The 20627-nt window shown below is 40.7% G+C and overlaps 1 long non-coding RNA gene across 1 annotated transcript; it reads right to left on the bottom strand.

Annotated features, from left to right (window-relative positions):
• Positions 1–10457: 10457 nt before the first annotated feature.
• LOC138967158 (uncharacterized) lies at positions 10458–19435 on the bottom strand. The gene is made up of 3 exons (XR_011455857.1): positions 18917–19435; positions 13447–13524; positions 10458–10851 (listed from the first exon to the last, which is right to left on the bottom strand). It is a non-coding gene; the product is annotated as an uncharacterized lncRNA (long non-coding RNA).
• Between the last annotated feature and the right edge of the window lie 1192 nt (positions 19436–20627).

Below are 20627 nucleotides of genomic sequence, written 5' to 3'. Positions count from 1 at the left end.
TCGTTGCACCGAATACACTGAACAACTGAACAACTTAGCTCACGGCGGCGTTTACGCCGACAGCTGATTGCCCGCACACCGTTACGGTGATTCGCACCTGGCACTTCAAGGTTTCAGTCTGCCGCTTATCTGCTGACCGAAGCTCAGTCACCTTTGAGTGCGTGAAGGTGAACAAGCGGCCTAGAAATGACGTCAAAAGTCCATCCAGGTGTCACGGTATGGGGGGGGGGGGGGGGGGGGGGTGTGTGTGGAAGGGAACGAGGGGGGTAAAGGAGAGAGTGAGGGTAGTATAGAGCGTGCTCGTAGCTGAACAGATGTTTGTCACCGTGTATAGCCTACTTTTCCTTGTGTGTGTAATTTTACCTTAAAGCCCCATTCCTTCAGTTTCGCGGGAGGTTTTGTTGACATAACGACAGTCAAGCTTTTCACACACTGAATGCCATACCAACCTGATGTAACACGCTAGTTGCGGCCTTGAACAATATTTCATGGCGCATAGTCTTAGTACAGCTCGCTTGAGTGGCTATTTAGCACACTTATCATCCGCTTCAATAATTTTATTTCTACTTCTGCCACTGATCGGAGTGACCCAGTTCGTTGGTGTACTGCTCGTATTTGTGTACACCTAGTAGCATCTATTGAGTCTGCTCTAGTCGTGTTGCGATCGTTCGGCTTCGACAAAACCAGCTCAGTAGTAAACCGACTGAATCTCACAAGAAATCAGTTATATTGTGGATATCATCGAGATGTCTGTCACAGAAACAAAGTTAATGTCAAGGGTAGCAACTCCGCTACATGAATTCAGTTATAACTGGTACTAACCTTGAGCCAAACCATGCACAAACTAAGCCCAGGGAACACTGCCATTGTCCCGGCGGACGACCAGTTCCCCGTTAACCCACAGGTCAATAGGCGTCACACGCCTCCATCTTTCTTGACAGATATCCCGGCTCCATACATTCTAACTTTCCGGCCACTGAAACTCCCCTCTAGAACCAGAACAAGAGAAAAAATCTACTCAGAGCATGCTACATGTAGCAAGATACGAACTACAATCTTGGAGAAAAAAACCTCTTTACAAACTTTACCCTTGTTTTTTTCTGCTGTCTTTTTGTAGCGCAATTCTTCCCAGACCAGCCCGCAGATACACCCTCCCCCTGGCCATTTTCTTGTTCCTGATCCTGATAGGATATGTCAGTTAATTTAAGCATGTACAGGGCCAGAATTGGGTGTTTCTATGGAAAAGCAGTAGTTCTCTGTCGCAAACTTGCTTTCTTATGTGAATCTTCTGTGTTACCATTTCTGATTTTAACTTCCCTTAAATCACCAGCCCGTGTTCCGTTATCATTGTTCGTTTTTTGCTGTGTTACCTTCAGCTTTAAAAACTGGTCGGCTTTTTTAACCAACACCAAGTTGTCAAAAACAAATAACGTTGATTTTAATGACCCGCAGTCAAGTCCTTCTGAAACCCCGTTTGCACAGTCGACGTTGTATTTATCAGGTGATGTAGAAAAGAACCCAGGTCCTGAACACGAGCATGAAATCAGTGTCGTACACATTAATGTCAGAAGCCTCAGGAATAAAATTAATTTATTGCAGCCCGAAGTTCAACGGCGCGATGTCTTAACACTTTCGGAGACATGGCTAGCGCATTCTGATGATAACTCCTCATTATTGATTCCAAATTTCAGTCCCCCTGTTCGACTTGACCGTCCAGACCATCCTTATGGCGGAGTAGCAATCTATGTAAAAAATTATTTGTATTATAAACCCCGTCCTGAGTTTAACGTCGTCGGCCTAGAAGCCGTGTGGGTCGAGATAAAATTGAATAAAGAAAGTATTTTGATAGGTTCATTTTACCGTCCATCGAATGGAAATGTTCAATTTTGGGAATTAGTAGACGAAAGTTTAAGAAAAGTAAATAGTCAAGTATTGAAGTTTGTGATCTGTGCCGACTGTGGTGACTTTAACGTTGATTTTATAAGTTCTCCCTCTCACAAGTTTTTCAATATGTTGCATTCATATCAGCTCTGTCAACTTGTCAATGTTCCAACACGTATAACTGAAACAAGCAGTACCTGCATAGACCTTATAATTACACAAACGCCACAAATAATTAAATCTGTAGATGTTTTGCCACCAGTTTGCAGCGATCACAGCGTACCACGGGCGATATTAAAAAGTACTGTGAATGTGAGTAACTCCTTTAAACGAACTATTTTCAATTACGATAAATTGAATATAGAAGGGTTTTGTAACGTTCTTTCACAAGTTGATTGGACAGGTATGGTGACGAATGAAATGTTTAATGATAGTATTGATGTTTTTAGTAGAACTTTTATGAATGTTGCAAAGCAGTTCATGCCTATTAAAGAAGTTATTGTACGCCCTAAAGACGCACTCTGGATTACCCCAGAAATCTTAAAGTTAATCGACGAGAGAGATCAAACTCACCTGAGAGCAAAAACGAGTAACTCTTTAGAAGATTGGCTGAGCTATCGTCAGACGCGTAATCGTGTTACAGCAGCTAAGCGAGACAGAGTCCAGCAATTTTATATTGAGTTAGACGAACGCATTTCCGACCAAGGTTCCTTTGGTACTAAAACTTGAAGTGGTGGCAGTTGGTAAAGTCATTCGTGGACAAGAAAGGACTTGGTGTTGATGAAATTCCTCCGATTAATTTTGAAGGCAAGATTTACCAGTCTAACCAGGAAAAAGCTAACGTTCTGAACAATTTTTTCATACAAAATTCCGTTCTTAAAACGCCAGACGACAATTTGCCTCAAGCTGATTTTTTCGACAGCGAACTTAATGAGATTTATCTTACAGTCGACGAGGTTAAAGAGGTTATTAAAGGCCTTGATAAAGGTAAAGCCACTGGTCCGGATCTTATTCACAATAGACTTCTAGTTGCTGCTGTTGACGCCATAGCAGAACCCCTGACATATTTGGTTTAATAGAAGCCTTAGAGAAGGTATATATCCTAGTTTGTGGAAGACGGCTCATGTCACTCCTATTTACAAAGCCGGCCCAGCAGATTGTTGTAACAATTATCGACCAATCTCATTACTAAGTTGTGTTGGGAAGGTAATGGAGCGCTGTGTCCACAGCCATGTTTACACCTTTTTACAGCGAAATGATATATTAACACCGGCACAGTCAGAATTTATTCCTGGTGACTTTACCATTTGTCAACTGGTTTCTATTTATGACGAGTTCTGTTTAAATTACGATATGGGAATTACCACTCAAGCTGTTTTTTGTGATGTGTCAAAGGCATTTGAAAAAGTCTGGCACAAAGGGTTATTATATAAACTGGAACTAGTAGGAATTAGAGGACAATTGTTGAAATGGTTTCACGATTATTTAACAAATCGCCACCAGGCGGTTGTTATTAAGGGTGCTAAGTCTGCATTAAAATGTATCCCGGCAGGTGTTCCACAAGGTTCTGTTCTAGGCCCTTTGTTATTCCTGATATATATTAACGACATTGTGAATGATACTAAATCTGTTATAAAGTTGTTTGCTGATGACACGAGCATGTCCATGTACTTAGAAGATCCAACTAGACGAGCGCAGATTTTGAACGCAGACCTAAATAAAATTAATACCTGGGCAAAACAGTGGAAAGTTAAATTTAACGAAGCAAAAACGGAACTGTTAGACATAAAACGTGATAATATACCAACCGAACCAATCATTTTTAATAATATTGTTTTGGAAAACGTGAACCAACATAAACATCTTGGCCGCGTAATCTTGCAGAATAATTGTAAGTGGGACTTCCAAGTGAGAAGCATCGTAAAAAAGGTCACCTTATTAATTAATTGTTTTAAGATATTATAAATATAGATTAAATCGTAAAAGTCTGGAAACTATGTATAAATCTTTCGTTCTTCCACATTTTGACTACGCAGACATCCTATGGGACAACTGCACCGAGTACTGGTCAACTGCACTGGAAAAATTACATTTGGAAGCCATTCGGACTACAATCGGTGGTGTGCGCGGCACCAGCCACGAAAAACTGTACAAAGAAAGCGGATTTTGTAACCTAAAAGAAAGACGGAGCAGACACAAACTGATTTTATATTACAAGATGGTATATGGCAAATGCCCTCATTACTTATCACATCTTTTGCCACCTTTAACTTCTGATGTTAACCCCTATCATCGTAGAAGACCATTAGAAAGAAGAGTCCCCATGTGCAAAACTGAATTATACCGTCGATCTTTTATACCATCTACTACTGTCCTGTGGAACACCTTGCCAGAAAACATCAAAACAACTAACTCAACCAGCGATTTCAAACGCTATTTATCTACTCCTGATTATAACGTACCTGCCTATTATTACTGTGGTAAAAGTCGGACTGGAAGAGATTCACCACTGCAGAATGCGCCTAAACATGAGTAATTTGAATTCTGACCTGTGTAAACGCCACTTACAGGGAAACCCACAGTGCGCTTGCGGCTACCTGAACGAAACAGCTGACCATTATTTGACACATTGTCCTTTGTACGTAGATGCTCGCCTGTCTACGATAAACGCACTTCCTGTAAATTACAGACATGTTGAAATATTGTTAAATGGTAGCGAAAACCTTTCTCTTTGCACCAACAAGCTTATTTTTGAAAGTGTCCAATCGTTTATCCATGAATCTGGTCGTTTTTGTTGATTTGACTCAGTACCCATTTTCAGTCATGCCAACAACCCGGGGCGGGGATGTAGCTCAGTCGGTAGCGCGCTGGATTTGTATCCAGTTGGCCGCTGTCAGCGTGAGTTCGTCCCCACGTTCGGCGAGAGATATATTTCTCAGAGTCAACTTTGTGTGCAGACTCTCCTCGGTGTCCGAACACCCCCGTGTGTACACGCAAGCACAAGACCAAGTGCGCACGAAAAAGATCCTGTAATCCATGTCAGAGTTCGGTGGGTTATAGAAACACTAAAATACCCAGCATGCTTCCTCCGAAAACGGCGTATGGCTGCCTAAATGGCGGGGTAAAAAACGGTCATACACGTAAAATTCCACTTGTGTAAAAAACACGAGTGTACGTGGGAGTTTCAGCCCACAGAAGAAGAAGAAGATGCCAACAACCCTTATTTTATATGCATTTTTCAAATATATATTTAGCGAGCTACTGCTTATTTGCCACAGGATTATGGTTTGTAATGTACTATGTATATTCTTTTTTGTATGCGCTAACCACCTTCATCTTTTATATGTACCTACCGTTCTTTCCTCCCACCTCCCCCCTCCCCCCTCTTCCTCCTGCTAGCTTTTTCTTATTCTTTCTGATTAGCTTTAACTATGGTTTTCATCTGATAGTTCCACAATTTTTTTAGTTATGCTTGTCCGACATCATATTTGTGTTATTTTACTACTACGTAGGGCGCGTAATATAAGCGTTCGCTTGAGTTCGTGTCCCTATTGTTTATCGTTGTATTATTGTATCATGTTTGATTTAATAAAACATTGTTTAAACCAAAAAAACCACCACTTTTAAAGGAAAACAGCCAAGCGTGTCTGTGTTCACAAAAATGATGTTTTACACGATTATAACTTGTTTTACACCCTAACAGTAAAACAATAAGGGGCATGTTCCCGGGTGTTACCCCGACTTTAGATGACATACCCAGTTGTATACGCCGTGTTTTGGTGGTATCAGCCACTTGCACTTTTATGGGAGAATGACCGAGGTCTTTTACGTGCCACTGTGGTGATACAGGGGTGGGACATGGATACCGTATCTGAGTCTGCACATGAAGTTGATCTCTGTCCGTCCCTGCCTGGATTCGAACCCGATTGTTTACACGAGAAGGATGGTGCTTTAAAAGAGAGAGAGAGAGAGAGAGAGAGAGAGAGACAGACAGACAGACAGACAGACAGACAGACAGACAGACAGACAGACAGAGACAGAGAGAGCTCAACACCCAACGGCGCTGTCTCCCAGTCGCCTCTTGCCTAAATCAGTCGTTACCTAAATCAGTGTCTGCAGACGCTGATGCCTTCAGCGGGGAATATTCGGCATATGTATATATATCACCCTCAGGCAGATATCAGTTCCGTATTCCGACCTTCCCAATGGTCGATGTACAGGGTCACTGGGCCAAATGCCAGGGCGTCAAAAACTGGGACCGGTGTGCACTTAATTTGTTTACTGTTTTTAAACCCTTGTGAAGTACGAGCCGGAAAATATATCTCGAGAAAAAAAGATTCATGCAGGATTTTTTTACGTGCTTTCAAAAAGAGATACTTTTAAAAGTGTGGTCTTGTTTTACTTGTTCATAAATTGCGTAAGTAAGGTGCAGGGGCGAACATGATGCAGTCGTGATTTCAAGGAGTTACTTAGGACATGCTGCCAAAATCGTAAAAATGCATACTTTTCAACCGTTTTCCATTGCTTCGTGCGTCTTTGTTTCTTGTCCACTCAATACTCTTGATTTTGGTACCTGGCAGTGAGCATGGTGAGGGCGGTATCACCGCAACAGTTGGTCTACGTCCTTATGTACCCGTGTACGTATGTTTGGTTTTGATTATACGCGGAAGTGAATATTAGCAAAATATTAATTATTTACGCCATTTGCATTTCATATTTTCCAAAATATCTACTTTTACGGGTACATAAGACTAAGGACGTAGACCAACTGTTGCGGTGATACCCTCCTCACTGCCAGGTTTCAGTTAGTCACAGAATGTACTTTATCGAATTAGGGGAAGGGCTCCTAATATGGACCGCTTTTTGTTTCATGTTGATAACTAGCTTGATTTCTTGCGAAGAAGTTTAATTTTGTGTTTGGTAGTCCTTCTCTCTTAGGTTAACCGTTAGGCTTAATTAGAGTAAAATAGCTTTGATAGACATTCAGCAAAAATTAAATACAGAAAAAATCACAAATGGTCCATATTAGGAGCCTGGGCGCCTAATATGGACCAGTGGAGAGGCCTTCACGAATCACTGTAAAAAGCCCCCTATACTTCAAAATAACATGATACAACTTAGTGTGCATGTCAGACTAATTTAAATATGCTTTAGATTTATCTGTTATGGGTTGATGAGAGCATTATTTGAAGCACACCAGGAAACTAAAGAAGCTTATCAAAAACATTGTGAAAATAAGTGAAATTATCAACTTCCACGAAAAGAAGACTATTTGTTATATATTTTTGATATCTCGAGGGCTAGTTATAGGTTATTTTCAGCAAGCTTCTTAATGAATTAATGAAAATAGCCTTTAGCTTTTATTTTCTTCGATTTGTTGAAGGTGGTCCATATTAGGGGACTCACACATACTTTGAGATTTTGCTATTATTTTGTGTGTGCAGTAGAAACTCGGGGTCAACATTGCTAAAATGTAACAAATACAGTCTTAGCTGTCATATATAGCACGTTTTGTGTGATAAAAGCTTTGGCTGTGGACAGAAACGAGTCCGTTTTAGGCGGCAAATTTAGAGTGAACGCTGCCAAAAGTGAAAAAAAAAGATAAAAAGCCTAACGGTTTTGAGGTTTGTGTTTCTGCAACAGTTTTGACATGTGCAAGTTATCCAGAGAGGGTGAATACAGCAAATGAAATTGTTTTGAGCGCTCTAGCGCCACTAGTTTGTCAGAACTGGAGGTGGTCCATATTAGGAGCCGGTCCATATTAGGAGCCCTTCCCCTACTTAATTAGCGATTATCACGTGTTTGATCCAGTTATACACACAGAGCCTTATATCAAAGAAAAGTACAGATTCTTAGGAACGCAAATGTACCAAAATAAAGAGTAGTGGTCAAGAAACAATGACGCACCAAGTAATTGAAAACAGTGACTGTTGTATATGTAATAATTTAGTTCACCAACACCAGTTCAACCTTTTCAAGCAGAGCCCCGAGGGGGCGGCAGCATGCCCCCGCCCCCGGTGTGTACAGGCGGTGTTGCTTTAATTATGCCCTTTAAGGAGGGATACCCATCATATTTCAGTGCAGGCAAACATTAGGCACAATACACTGTCTGTGAGCCGTGAGGGCGGGGTTTGGGATGAGCACAAAGCACTGAAAGATAAATAAAATAAACAAGAAGGGCAAAGCCCATACGACTCACATGCTTGACCTTGACCTTTACAGCAATGACATCATACACTAAGAACTGCTTTACACATTTTTCCTACCAAAATACATGTGACCAAGGTCAAGGTCATCCAAGGTCATGCAACACAAAGCTGTTAATTCAAGACATAGGAAGTACAATGGTGCTTATTGGCTCTTTCTACCATGAGATATGGTCACTTTTAGTGGTTCACTACCTTATTTTGGTCACATTTCATAAGGGTCAAAGTGACCTTGACCTTGATCATATGTGACCAAATGTGTCTCATGATGAAAGCATAACATGTGCCCCACATAATTTTTAAGTTTGAAACAGTTATCTTCCATAGTTCAGGGTCAAGGTCACTTCAAAATATGTATACAATCCAACTTTGAAGAGCTCCTGTGACCTTGACCTTCAAGCAAGGTAAACCAAACTGGTATCAAAAGATGGGGCTTACTTTGCCCTATATATCATATATAGGTGAGGTATTGAATCTCAAAAACTTCAGAGAAAATGGGAAAAATGTGAAAAATAGCTGTTTTTTAGGCAACATTTATGGCCCCTGCGACCTTGACCTTGAAGCAAGGTCAAGATGCTATGTATGTTTTTTGGGGCCTTGTCATCATACACCATCTTGCCAAATTTGGTACTGATAGACTGAATAGTGTCCAAGAAATATCCAACGTTAAAGTTTTCCGGACGGCCGGACGGCCGGACGGCCGGACGGACGGACGGACGGACGGACGGACGACTCGGGTGAGTACATAGACTCACTTTTGCTTCGCATGTGAGTCAAAAATCATTTACCATCCAATTATCTGTTCCGGTTATGACAAGTTTGTTCGTTCATGGGCTGAAACTCCCACGGCTTTTACGTGTATGACCGTTTTTACCCCGCCATTTAGGCAGCCATACGCCGCTTTCGGAGGAAGCATGCTGGGTATTTTTGTGTTTCTATAACCCACCGAACTCTGACATGGATTACAGGATCTTTTTCGTGCGCACTTGGTCTTGTGCTTGCGTGTACACACGGGGGTGTTCGGACACCGAGGAGAGTCTTCACACAAAGTTGACTCTGAGAAATAAATATCTCGCCGAACGTGGGGACGAACTCACGCTGACAGCGGCCAACTGGATACAAATCCAGCGCGCTACCGACTGAGCTACATCCCCGCCCATATGACAAGTGATAACACCATACTCCCACTTGATCATGTGCCAAACATCAACAGCCTAGCAGTTCCCTGTGCAGAGATAAATTATAATTGCGTCACTGCTGATGACGTTGTGTTGTCTCGCAACAACCTCCCTTGTTGAGTTGTTTACACCACGACTGTGTGGCTGTGAATACAAGGTCCCCCCAAATTACTATACAACAAGTTGCGTAAATAAATCAATGAATACATTTAGTAGGGGAAGGGCTCCTAATATGGACCACTTTTTGTTTCATGCTAATAACTAGCTTGTTTTCTTGCGAAGAAGTTTCATTTTGTGTTTGGTAGTCCTTCTCTCTTAAGTGAACCGTTAGGCCTAATTAGAGTGAAATAGCTTTGATAGACATTCAGCAAAAATTAAATACAGAAAAAATCACATGGTCCATATTAGGCGCCCAGGCTCCTAATATGGACCAGTGAAGCGGCCTTCACAAATCACTGTCAAAAGCCCCCTATACTTCAAAATATTATGATACAACTTATTGTGCATGTCAGACTAATTCAAATATGCTTTAGATTTATCTGTTTCGGGTTGATGAGAGCATTATTTGAAGCACACCAGGAAACTAAAGAAGCATATCAAAAACAGAGTGAAAATAAGTGAAATTATCAACTTCCACAAAAAGAAGACAATTTGATATATTTTTTTGAAAGCTCGAGGGCTAGTTATAGGTTATTTTCAGCAAGCTTCTTAATGAATTAATGAAAATAGCCTTTAGCTTTTATTTTCTTCGATTTGTTGAAGGTGGTCCATATTAGGGGACTCACACATACTTTGAGATTTTGCTAATTGTTTTGTTTGCAGTTGAAACTCGGGGTCAAAATTGCTAAAAATGTAACAAATACGGTCTTAGCTGTCATATATAGCAATTTTTGTGTTATAAAAGCTTTGGCTGTGGACAGAAACGAGTCCGTTTTAGGCGTCAAATTTAGAGTGAACGCTGCCAAAAGTGAAAAAAAGATAAAAAGCCTAACGGTTTTGAGGTTTGTGTTTCTGCAACTGTTTTGACATGTGCAACTTATCCAGAGAGGGTGAATACAGCGAATGAAATTGTTTTTAGCGCTCTAGATCAAGAGTTGGTCCATATTAGGAGCCGGTCCATATTAGGAGCCCTTCCCCTACGTCTGTCGGAAATTACACCCATAAAAAGAAAGAAAAGTATAATGCATTTTTTTAATCTGAAAGGGAAAATTCGTTTTTAATGACAACTTAAAATGAAATGAGCAAACTAATTAATACATTTTTAAGCTTCCGAACGGAAATGCAATCCCAAAGTCCGTATTGAGTGAGTCCAAGATTGCTTGACCAAAATTTCAGTCAATTGGGTTAAAAAGTGGAGCCATCATCCAGTCGACTCTTATGAACCAACATTGATGCCTAAAATCAGTGTCTGCAGTCACCGATGCCGTCCATGGGTAATACAGTATGTTCAATCATATCACCCTCAGGCCGATATCAGTTCCGTATTGTGACCTTCCCACTGGTCGATGCGCAGAATTGGGGTCACTGGGCCGAAGGCAACGGCGGCGTCAAAAACTAGGCCCAACTAGAGTACATCAGTATGGAGTCTGAAAAACATTGGGTAATGGCTATTAGCAGGGCTGTTCAAGCGGGAACGGCAAACAAGACCCTGTTATCTACACACTGGCTACACATGTGAATGAGTTGACAGGCACTTTTCAGTGTTTGATGAACCAGGAACACAGCGAATATTTTGACTGAAGACTGGCATTTGGTTTTTGTGACCACATCAGGGCCTTGTTGAAATGTACGTGGATCAAAGCATACTGTATGATTGGTTAATACACCACGAAAAGGTAGTGCTTATTCCATTCATTCATTCATTCATTCATTCATTCGTTCAATTGTTAAACAATGAGTACACTATTTGTTAAATATTTATTTTCAAAATACTTTTGAACACTGAGTGCATCATTTCAAAAGCCTCATAATGGTGGTTTGAACAACTCAGCTACTAACTAGGGACGTGTTTGAACCAGGAAACGATAGATTTTTTTTACAGATTTAGTTCAGGAGCACTGTACACACAGCTGGTCATGTCGGTGAAAGTAGTTGTATTGACTCGCCGACAACGCCTTCCAATGGCTCAAGTCACGTCCGTCTCTAACGAGAGCATGCTAATTCTGGTGTTTCAGCTCACTTCACCCCCCCCCCTCCACTTTCCCCTTCCTCATTTCGTACCAAGATAAATCGAACCTAGCCTAAAATAACCCAGGAGCAAATACAGTGGAACCTCCTTTGTAAGACCTCGACATCTGAGAGAGTGACTGAGGTCTCGAAAAATAAAGGAGTCTCAGAATGGATATAAACTCAAAGAGATTATGCCAACAGAAAATCTGAAAATGAAAGGTCTTAAAAAGGGAGACGTGGTCAATTAGGCGAGGGAGAGTGGTGGTGGTGGTGAGTGTATGGCGGTCGGGGAGGTGAGGTGGTCAGGTGGTGGCGATGTCTTCAAACTGGGGTTTCATTGATTGGGCCAAATAAAAATATATGTTGGTTTTGGGTAACGTGACCAAAAAAGATAGGGTCGGTAGGTCGGCTTTTTTCTATTTTTTTTTCTAGTCGATTTCAAAGGAGGTTGCTTCCCTTAGTCTCGGTATGGTTCGCAAAATGTGCCAACAATGAAAAAAAAAGTTTTAGGGTCGGCGGGAAAAAATAGGGTCGGTCGGGTTACCAACATATATTTTTTATTTGGTCTTGAAGTAAAAATAGGAAAAGTGTCTCATTTACCTTGGTTTGGTTGTTTGTTTCAGTTTTGTTTTGTTTTTATTTGTTTGCATTTTGATTTAGGGCGGGCAACCCATAGGGAACGAAGGGCAACCAAGGCATTGCTAACAGCCAGACCAAGGGTGACTCTATGCTTAGCCCCACATGGATCCCAAGTAAAGAAAAGATTCACCTAGATAGACGAAGTGCGGAGATAAGTCTAGTTTTTTTTAATCGATTGTGGAAGAGTTGCGTCCCTTCAAAACAGTGAGGCAAACACAGGCCGCTGATCAGGGGACTCCAGCGATCATGGCGTCAATAGGAATAATGAGCTCCGTTGTGCGTGTCCTGCAGTGTCCGTTCGCTATGATGCCCTTTTCTTTCAAAAGTATGCCCATTTGAGCTCAGTTTTTGAAGGATTTAACTTTTCCTTTTCGTAGTCTTGTATAAGAAAATGCGAAAGGGATTTTCCCCTCAGTATAAATGAAGTGTGCGTATGCATTTGTACTGAGAAGGAACAGGTTGTAAGATTAAGATTTATGCATTTTTAATAAAGTTCTGTTTCAGTTTCAGGTTCAGTTTCAGTCAGTCTTCACTGCCGCCATGATAGCTTGCCTCCACTGATCGGTGGCCTTGTGTCAGTGTTTGCCGCACTGTTTCCAAGCGGCGCAACTATTCCGCAGGTTAAAAAGGATTTGCCCGGGATGAAACACAGGGGATAAAAGATGTGCCCCTCTGAAGTCACGTTGATTTGGCGCTGTTGATAATATTCTTCTTTACTCCTGCCTCTCTGTCTCTGTCTGTCTCTGTCTCTGCGTCTGTCTCTGTTTCTCTCTGTCTTTCTCTCTCTGTGTCTCTCTTTCTGTCTCTGTCTCTGTCTGTCTGTCTGTCTGTCTGTCTGTCTGTCTGTCTCTCTCTGTCTCCCTGTCTCTCTCTCTGATTTGTTTCCAGAAATCGTCTTTTCCACATAGTAATCGTCTCAAATTTGACATTACCGATAAGGAAATTAGGACTGTACTCTAAAACAGCCCAAAACAACGTCCAGGAGAATCTTTCCCACGAGTTCGAAAGCTCGAAACGCGGGCCAGAATCGTTGCCCTGGTCAAAAGGAACCACAGTCCAGATTGACTGCTGTGCCAGGGTAAACCAGATAGAGGGAGGATGCAAAATAATCAAAGTCAGTCTCCGGCGACAGGGCCCCACGACAGATCCAGCCGATGACTGATTACAAAGTGACACGGTTTTTGTTTTGTTTTGTTGCAGCGTTACAGCGTTACACAACGCCAAGTACAGGTGCATTATGCAACGGCCCTGTATCCGTCCTAGTCTCTAAAGGCTGTTAAGACTTGGGCCTGTCAGACTGATGTTATTCTATTACCCCCCCCCCCAAAAAAAAAAGAGAGAAAGAGAGAGAGAGAGAGAGGATTCGCACTTACTATGTAATGGGTTGACATGTTTTGTGCCATCACTGAATGCTTCCCCTTTCAAGGTCGGCTGTACTCGGTTTGTCAACTCTGGTCAAAGGGACAAAGAAGGCAATTCAACGCAAAGTGTTTAACAGTAAAAAGAGAGATAGGTGGTAGATTTAATGCGAATGCATCCATCACGTTCTGTCAGTTTACAGGTCTGCTGGTGACGAGGCCAAGTGCGCAGATCTCACACCCCCAGGCTACAAGCTCAAGTCGCTCCCTCAGTCGAGCTACACGTGGTGGCGGCCTGGCTGTCCTCTACCCCGACCACCTCCCTGTGACCTTGAACGTTTTAAGTACACTCCCTGACAGCTATGGACGTAATGTACAACTTTTGTGTTTCAAAGTCCACACTCGGAAAATAGAATGGCTCTCCAGAGAAAGGCTCTTTCATCTGTATTGTACGAAAACGCGGGAAACATGATAGGATTTATTTAGACATACGCTGAATCCATATTACGTGCCTGAAGACACAAATTTGACTGAAAAACTCGGTCCCTATTCTGCCCCCTCCCCCCCCCCCCCCACCCCGAGTATAGCTCGGAGAAACCACGTGATTCCTTGCTGTTAACCGCAACGATAGTAGGATCACAAAGCCAGATGTGAGGGAGTCCAAATGAAGTCTGCGGTACTATGTCTTCAGTAGGCCTACGTAAAGGGACGAAAAACGCTTTGGTCTCAGAGTTGCTACAAATAATTATTAAATGGTGAAACGTAAGAGAGATAACTGGTTATATTTAGGATCTAAGTTTCAACTGAATCTTGGGGTGAAGAAATTGTGTCCAGTGCTTGTACCGGAGATAAGAAAGCGATGGTCTTTTTCTGCGGATGGACCAAGACGTGAAACGGTTGGAAAAAGAGTTAATACTGACAGGTTAAAGTCACCTGCTTTCATACTTTCACAGTTTTAGTTTTAAAGTTCGAAACTAGCTGCAATAAAACAACCAGCGTGTGATAAATTCAGCTTTTGTAGTAACCGACATAAGGTGAAAATCTGTTTTGCGCGACGCGCGCACAGCTGAAGACTGATCGGTGACACGGGTGTCATTTTAAGAGGTTTATGTGGCGAAAAATGTCCCCTGACTCTGCACAGAAAGCAACCAGGCCGTTGGTATTTTTGTGTGTTCCAGTGGAAAGATTCCCTCAGTGCGAGTTAAAGCCTACCTATTGACCAATCTGTGGTAATTTGCATAATCGTTTACTGACACTGACGGGAAGAGAGTGAAGACAAAAACAGGATTAGAAGACAAAAACAGGATTAAGAGAGAGAAAGAGAGAGAGAGAGAGGGGTCGCAAAAAAGTAAAAATGAAAATAAAAGTAAAAGCCCTCCTAATAAATGTGAAGATATAGTCAATGCTGAGGGGCCAGTGGTGGACGTTTAAAAATAAATCTTAAAAAAATTAAAAAATCAAAGCTACTTTTATAGAGATGAAAAGCGGTAGAGGACGATTAGTACTAGGGTACTGTTACAAGGGTAGTTTCTGGTGGATTGGACAGTGTTGGAGGAGGTGTTCCACTGTCATGTCTGCGATGCCACAGTGGCATACAGGCGTGTCCCCAATGTGGAATTTTGAGAACATGTGGTGAACACCCTCACTACAACCCTAGAGACAGTTACTATCAACTCTCCAGAAAAGACCAGGTCATCATTGTGCGCCTGAGAACCGGCCACTGCAGACTCATTTGTCCAATGAGTGTGATCATTTTAAGAAGCACAAGCGTTCAAAGAATTATATTCAGTAAAAGGTGACTTTGAGCGCGGGCTCTTTTCAGATATAAATTTGATGTTTTTTCATGTTTTAATTTTTTGTATTGATTTATTAAAATGTACTTGTACAGCTGGGCTCACATCGCAAAGGCTGGAAAGAAGTCATTTAAACAGAAGATAATACTTATCGTCCTTCACAACGTTTTTTCTTGAGCACTACAAAAAAATTACTTTGATTTCTTTTTAAATATTTTGTTTCAAACGTCCACCAATGGCCTTTCAGCTGAAGGACAACTTGAAGTGCGTTTCTTGCCATGCAAATACAAGGACTATTTGACTTTAACTAGATAAGGATAGCTACTGAATTGCAAGTTAAATTAAGAATGAAATCAAGTTCATATATAGAGTCTATATATATACATCAAGCGTTACTTTAACCAATAATATGGTGAGGTCAACTGAGGAAGGCCAATACTGAGTATGATGAGGTCAGGGGAGGTCAACGAAAGGTCAGCTTCGGCACATGATCGCGTCGACTCCTGACCCCAAAGCACGTGGTAGTGTAAAGGGATATCATCATCCGCTTCTTCTAAATTCAAAGGTGAAAAAATGGGTACCAGTTGTCGTATATTACCCCTTCCTACCGCCTCCCCTATCACATCTTCGAAGATAACATTATATGTACTAGTCGTCGCATAGTACCCCTTCCGGCCCCCCCCTCCCCTTCTTGAAAGGAGAATTAGTTTGTGCAGTCATCGAATAGTACCCCTTCTACCCTTCTTCCGCAAAGGAGAACTAGTTTGTGCAGTGATCGTATATTATCCCTCCCTACCCATCTTCACCTGTACCCCCCTCCTTCATAAAGAAAATTGGGTTGCTGGTGAGGATCATGATTAATTATCTATACACTGGTATGGACAGTGCGTGTTACAATCTAGTTCTTAACCTTTAATATTGCTCATTTTTATATTTAGTCAAGTTTTGACTAAATATTTTAACATCGAGGGGGAATCGAGACGAGGGTCGTGGTGTATGTGTGTCTGTCTGTCTGTGCGTGTGTGTGTGTGTGTGTGTGTGTGTGTGTGTGTGTGTGTGTGTGTAGAGCGATTCAGACTAAACTACTGGACCGATCTTTATGAAATTTGACATGAGAGTTCCTGGGTATGAAATCCCCGAACTTGTTTTTCATTTTTTTGATAAATGTCTTTGATGACGTCATATCCGGCTTTTCGTGAAAGTTGAGGCGGCACTGTCACGCCCTCATTTTTCAACCAAATTGGTTGAAATTTTGGTCAAGTAATCTTCGACGAAGCCCGGGGTTCGGTATTGCATTTCAGCTTGGTGGCTTAAAAATTAATTAATGACTTTGGTCATTAAAAATCTGAAAATTGTAAAAAAAAATAAAAATTTATAAAACGATCCAAATTTACGTTTATCTTATTCTCCATCATTTGCTGATTCCAAAAACATATAAATATGTTATATTCGGATTAAAAACAAGCTCTGAAAATTAAATATATAAAAATTATTATCAAAATTAAATTGTCCAAATCAATTTAAAAACACTTTCATCTTATTCCTTGTCGGTTCCTGATTCCAAAAACATATAGATATGATATGTTTGGATTAAAAACACGCTCAGAAAGTTAAAACAAAGAGAGGTACAGAAAAGCGTGCTATCCTTCTTAGCCCAACCACTACCCCGCTCTTCTTGTCAATTTCTTTTTTTTTATTTTATTTTTTTTATTCTCTTTTTGTACATTTTTTTTTTACATGAATATGCTGTACATTACGGGACATCACCTAACCGAAAGGACAGAATCATATAACAGAAAAACACACTTGGACAATTACAACATACATGGGGTGGGAGGATGGAATGGGGAGGGGGGGATGTTCAGTGGTTTGGTGGTCGCATTATCAAAAGGTTTTAGGAACGAAAAAACCTAAGGGTTACATCAAAACGTGCATATACAGGCGCCAATCCTTGTAGAATTTATCTACTGTATTATTCACAACTGCGTTATACTTTTCACAAATAAATCTTTGCTTAAAGTTTCTACTAAATGTCTGAAAATGAGGGGTCTTTTTGTTCATTTTGGAAATATATACATGGTGTTTGGCACAGATTAATAACACATCAAAAGCTTTATCGGTGACTACATTGTTCGCCACTCCAAGAAGAACCAGTTCTTTAGACAGTTTTAAATTGTTGCAATGGGTGCAGTTCGCCTTTAGCCAATTTACAAATTCTATCCAAAAAGTCTGCACTTTATCACACTCCCAAAACATATGTAAAAGGGTTTCTTCATTTCTACCACAAAATGTACACAATGACGTATCCACAATTTTTCGCAAAAATAGAAACCTTTCTGTGGGCAAAATTCTGTACAATAATCGGTACTGAAACCATCTCAGACAAGTGTCTTTTGTTGTTTTAAAAACATGTTGAAAAATAGCCTTCTTATCTAACAAACAGTCTAAAGATTCAGACCATTTTTCGATACATTTTGGGACCGTAGTATGTTCAATCAGTTTTTTGTAAATAAGTTGTGTCTTACCTTTACAAATACATTTCCACACAATGGGCTCTGTCATAATAAAATGTTTATCAAATTCTAAGCCGATTTTTCTCTGATATTTCTTAACAGCCTGGATTACACCTTGATACAATACAAAATCGCCTCGCACATTTGGATATTTGATTTTAAACGCATTATAGGATAAGTATCCATTTTGTCCCAAAATATGACCAATCTGAGCTATTCCATTGTCGATCCAATTTTGAATGCACACTGTCTTTTTATCTCTCCGAATATTAACATTATAATGTAAACATTCTGATACAAAATCGTTAAAGGTTATAGGGTCACATTTTCCATGTAGTTTCTTATAATGTTTAAAAACATTGGTCCAAAACGGGTTTTCCATTCTCTGCATCAAAACATTTGCAAATTCCTCTCCTCTCATATTAATTGTTGTAACAGATGGACATGCTTTAAACAACCTTTAAATAATCTTGATATTAATCCAGTAAGGCCATCAACTCTTTTTAACCAAACGATTTTTAGAGATGACAGAAAACTTTTCACGTCAACCATCTTTAATCCTCCATCTTCATAGGGTTGGGTGACCGTACTTCTTTTAATTTTATCTCTTTTTCCATCCCAAAGAAATTTGAAAAAAATATTATTTAACTCCATCATAAACTGTTCGTCTGGATCAGGTAAATTTGTAAACAAATGTGTCAATTTCACTGCCTTTGCCATGAGCGGTGGACTGACGATGCTACGAGTATACGGTCTTGCTGAAAAATGGCATTGCGTTCAGTTTCATTCTGTGAGTTCGACAGCTACTTGACTAAATGTTGTATTTTCGCCTTACGCGACTTGTTTGTGCTGCACAGGGAAGAGTGCTATGGAAAAAGTACAGACAGACAGACCGACACAGACAAACAGGTAGGCAGAAAACACATATTTAATATTAAATGTATACATTATTTTTGAAAAACCAAAGATTTAAAATAATGAATTGTATTAATGCGTCGCTCATTTACTCACTCACTCACTCACTCACTCACTCACTCTTTCTTTAACCAAAAAACAAGAACGGTTGGTTTTTGGTTAGTTTTTGGAACGTTTAATTTTTGACAAAACAAGACATTGGATCCAAAGGTGGACAGACAAACAAATAATTAGGAGACAAATGAATGACTTACTGTCACTGACCTTAATTATTGCCAGAGATCACATCCAACGCACTCGCAACTAAGTCTTTCCTTTGACTCATACTTATTTTTATTTGTCTGTCCTTTATAAAGACCATTGGGTCGATAGTTTCAAGCGCCTGCGCGAGGCTGAATTTACGGCACGATATTTCAGACGGGTTCAAAAACTGTGGGCTTCAGGCGACTGCGAAAACTCGGTGACCTAACATTTTTAGATTGAATTTTTTTTTTAGACAAAACTGCTGTTACAGCCACAAATTCACACTGACAAGAATATCCAGCCTTGCAGAAAGAGTTCTCCGATCGATAAAAGTAATCCATAACAACATCATCGTCACGCAAAACTGTTTTAAACCTAATACTGAGAGAGACGAGAGAGAGAGAGAGAGAGAGAGAGAGAGAGAGAGAGAGAGAGAGAGAGAGAGAGAGAGAGAGAGAGAGAGAGAGAGAGAGAGAGAAAGAGAGAGAGAGAGGTCAGCAACAGAGAGAGGAAGATAAAAGACATAAAAATAAAGTTCTGTTTCAGTCTGTTTTGCGTATGCGCGCGTGTGTGTGTGTGTGTGTGTGTGTGTGTGTGTGTGCAGACTTGTGCAACCGGAACACCAACACAAGGAAATCTGTGATGCAAATCAAACATTTAGTTAGCAAAAGATAACTTGTATGAACCATGCATCACTTTATCAAAGAAGTGGTACTAATGCACATTTGCCTTACAAGAATAAGTTTTACAAAAAGGAGAATAATTATGCACATTTAACTGTGTATATTTTCTATTTATACAGCAGAATAAAAATAACTCTCCACGATCACTTTGATATCAATGTCAAGTCTATCTGAAACAAAAATCCCAACGCCGATTCCAAGGCAGGAACATACCTTGACCAATGACAGCACGAATGTATAGCTCGAGCAGTGACACACGGTAATGCGCTTGTGCCCAGATAATGGAATGCAACCCCCCCAAAAAAGAAGAGACAGTGAGAGAGAGAGAAATGCTACAGAATAACAACGCAGCGAGAGAGAGAGAGAGAGAGAGAGAGAGAGAGAGAGAGAACGCAGTGCAAAAAAAGAAGAGAGTGACAAAAAGAGAGAGAGAGAGAGAGAGAAAGAGAGAGAGAGAGAGAGAGAGAGAGAGAGAGAGAGAGAGAGAGAGAGAGAGAGAGAGAGAGAGAGAGAGAGAGAGAGTAAAGAGTGCAAAAAAAAGAGACAGACAGACAGACAGATGGTGGTCCGCTTGTGTCCAGACAAAGAGAGAGAGTCTCAGGCTGATCGCAAACGAGCAAATATAGTCAGCTGCATCCTGCATGCTCGGATGAAAATAATAAACTAACAAATGTTTGGGCGATGACGCGATTCGAACCCGGCACCTTTGCCTTTTCACGTGAGCGCTCTTACCCATTGAGCTATTGTGTACTCTTCAAAAACTAGGCTCTCTCATGCCTGTCTTACACTGTGCCGAATATCCTTGCGAATATGAACATGTTGTATTCGGCAAAAAAAGAGACGAATGGACAGGAACACATATTGAAAATTTGAAGCCTTACCGATCATTGCGAATGCATACAAATCCATATACGAATGTCTTGCAGATGTATTTGGAACGTTGCGAGTGGCCTTGCGAGTGTTGCGAGTGCTTGCAATCATTTTACGAATAAAGCGATTTTGCAATTCGCATTGTTCGTAATACTACTCTTACACTGTATCGAATTTTC

The sequence above is a fragment of the Littorina saxatilis genome, linkage group LG1 (assembly GCF_037325665.1).
Source record: "Littorina saxatilis isolate snail1 linkage group LG1, US_GU_Lsax_2.0, whole genome shotgun sequence".
NCBI classification, from domain to species: domain Eukaryota; kingdom Metazoa; phylum Mollusca; class Gastropoda; order Littorinimorpha; family Littorinidae; genus Littorina; species Littorina saxatilis.
The sequence above is the reverse complement of the archived record's forward strand: the minus strand, read 5'-3'. Positions and strand labels throughout refer to the sequence as shown.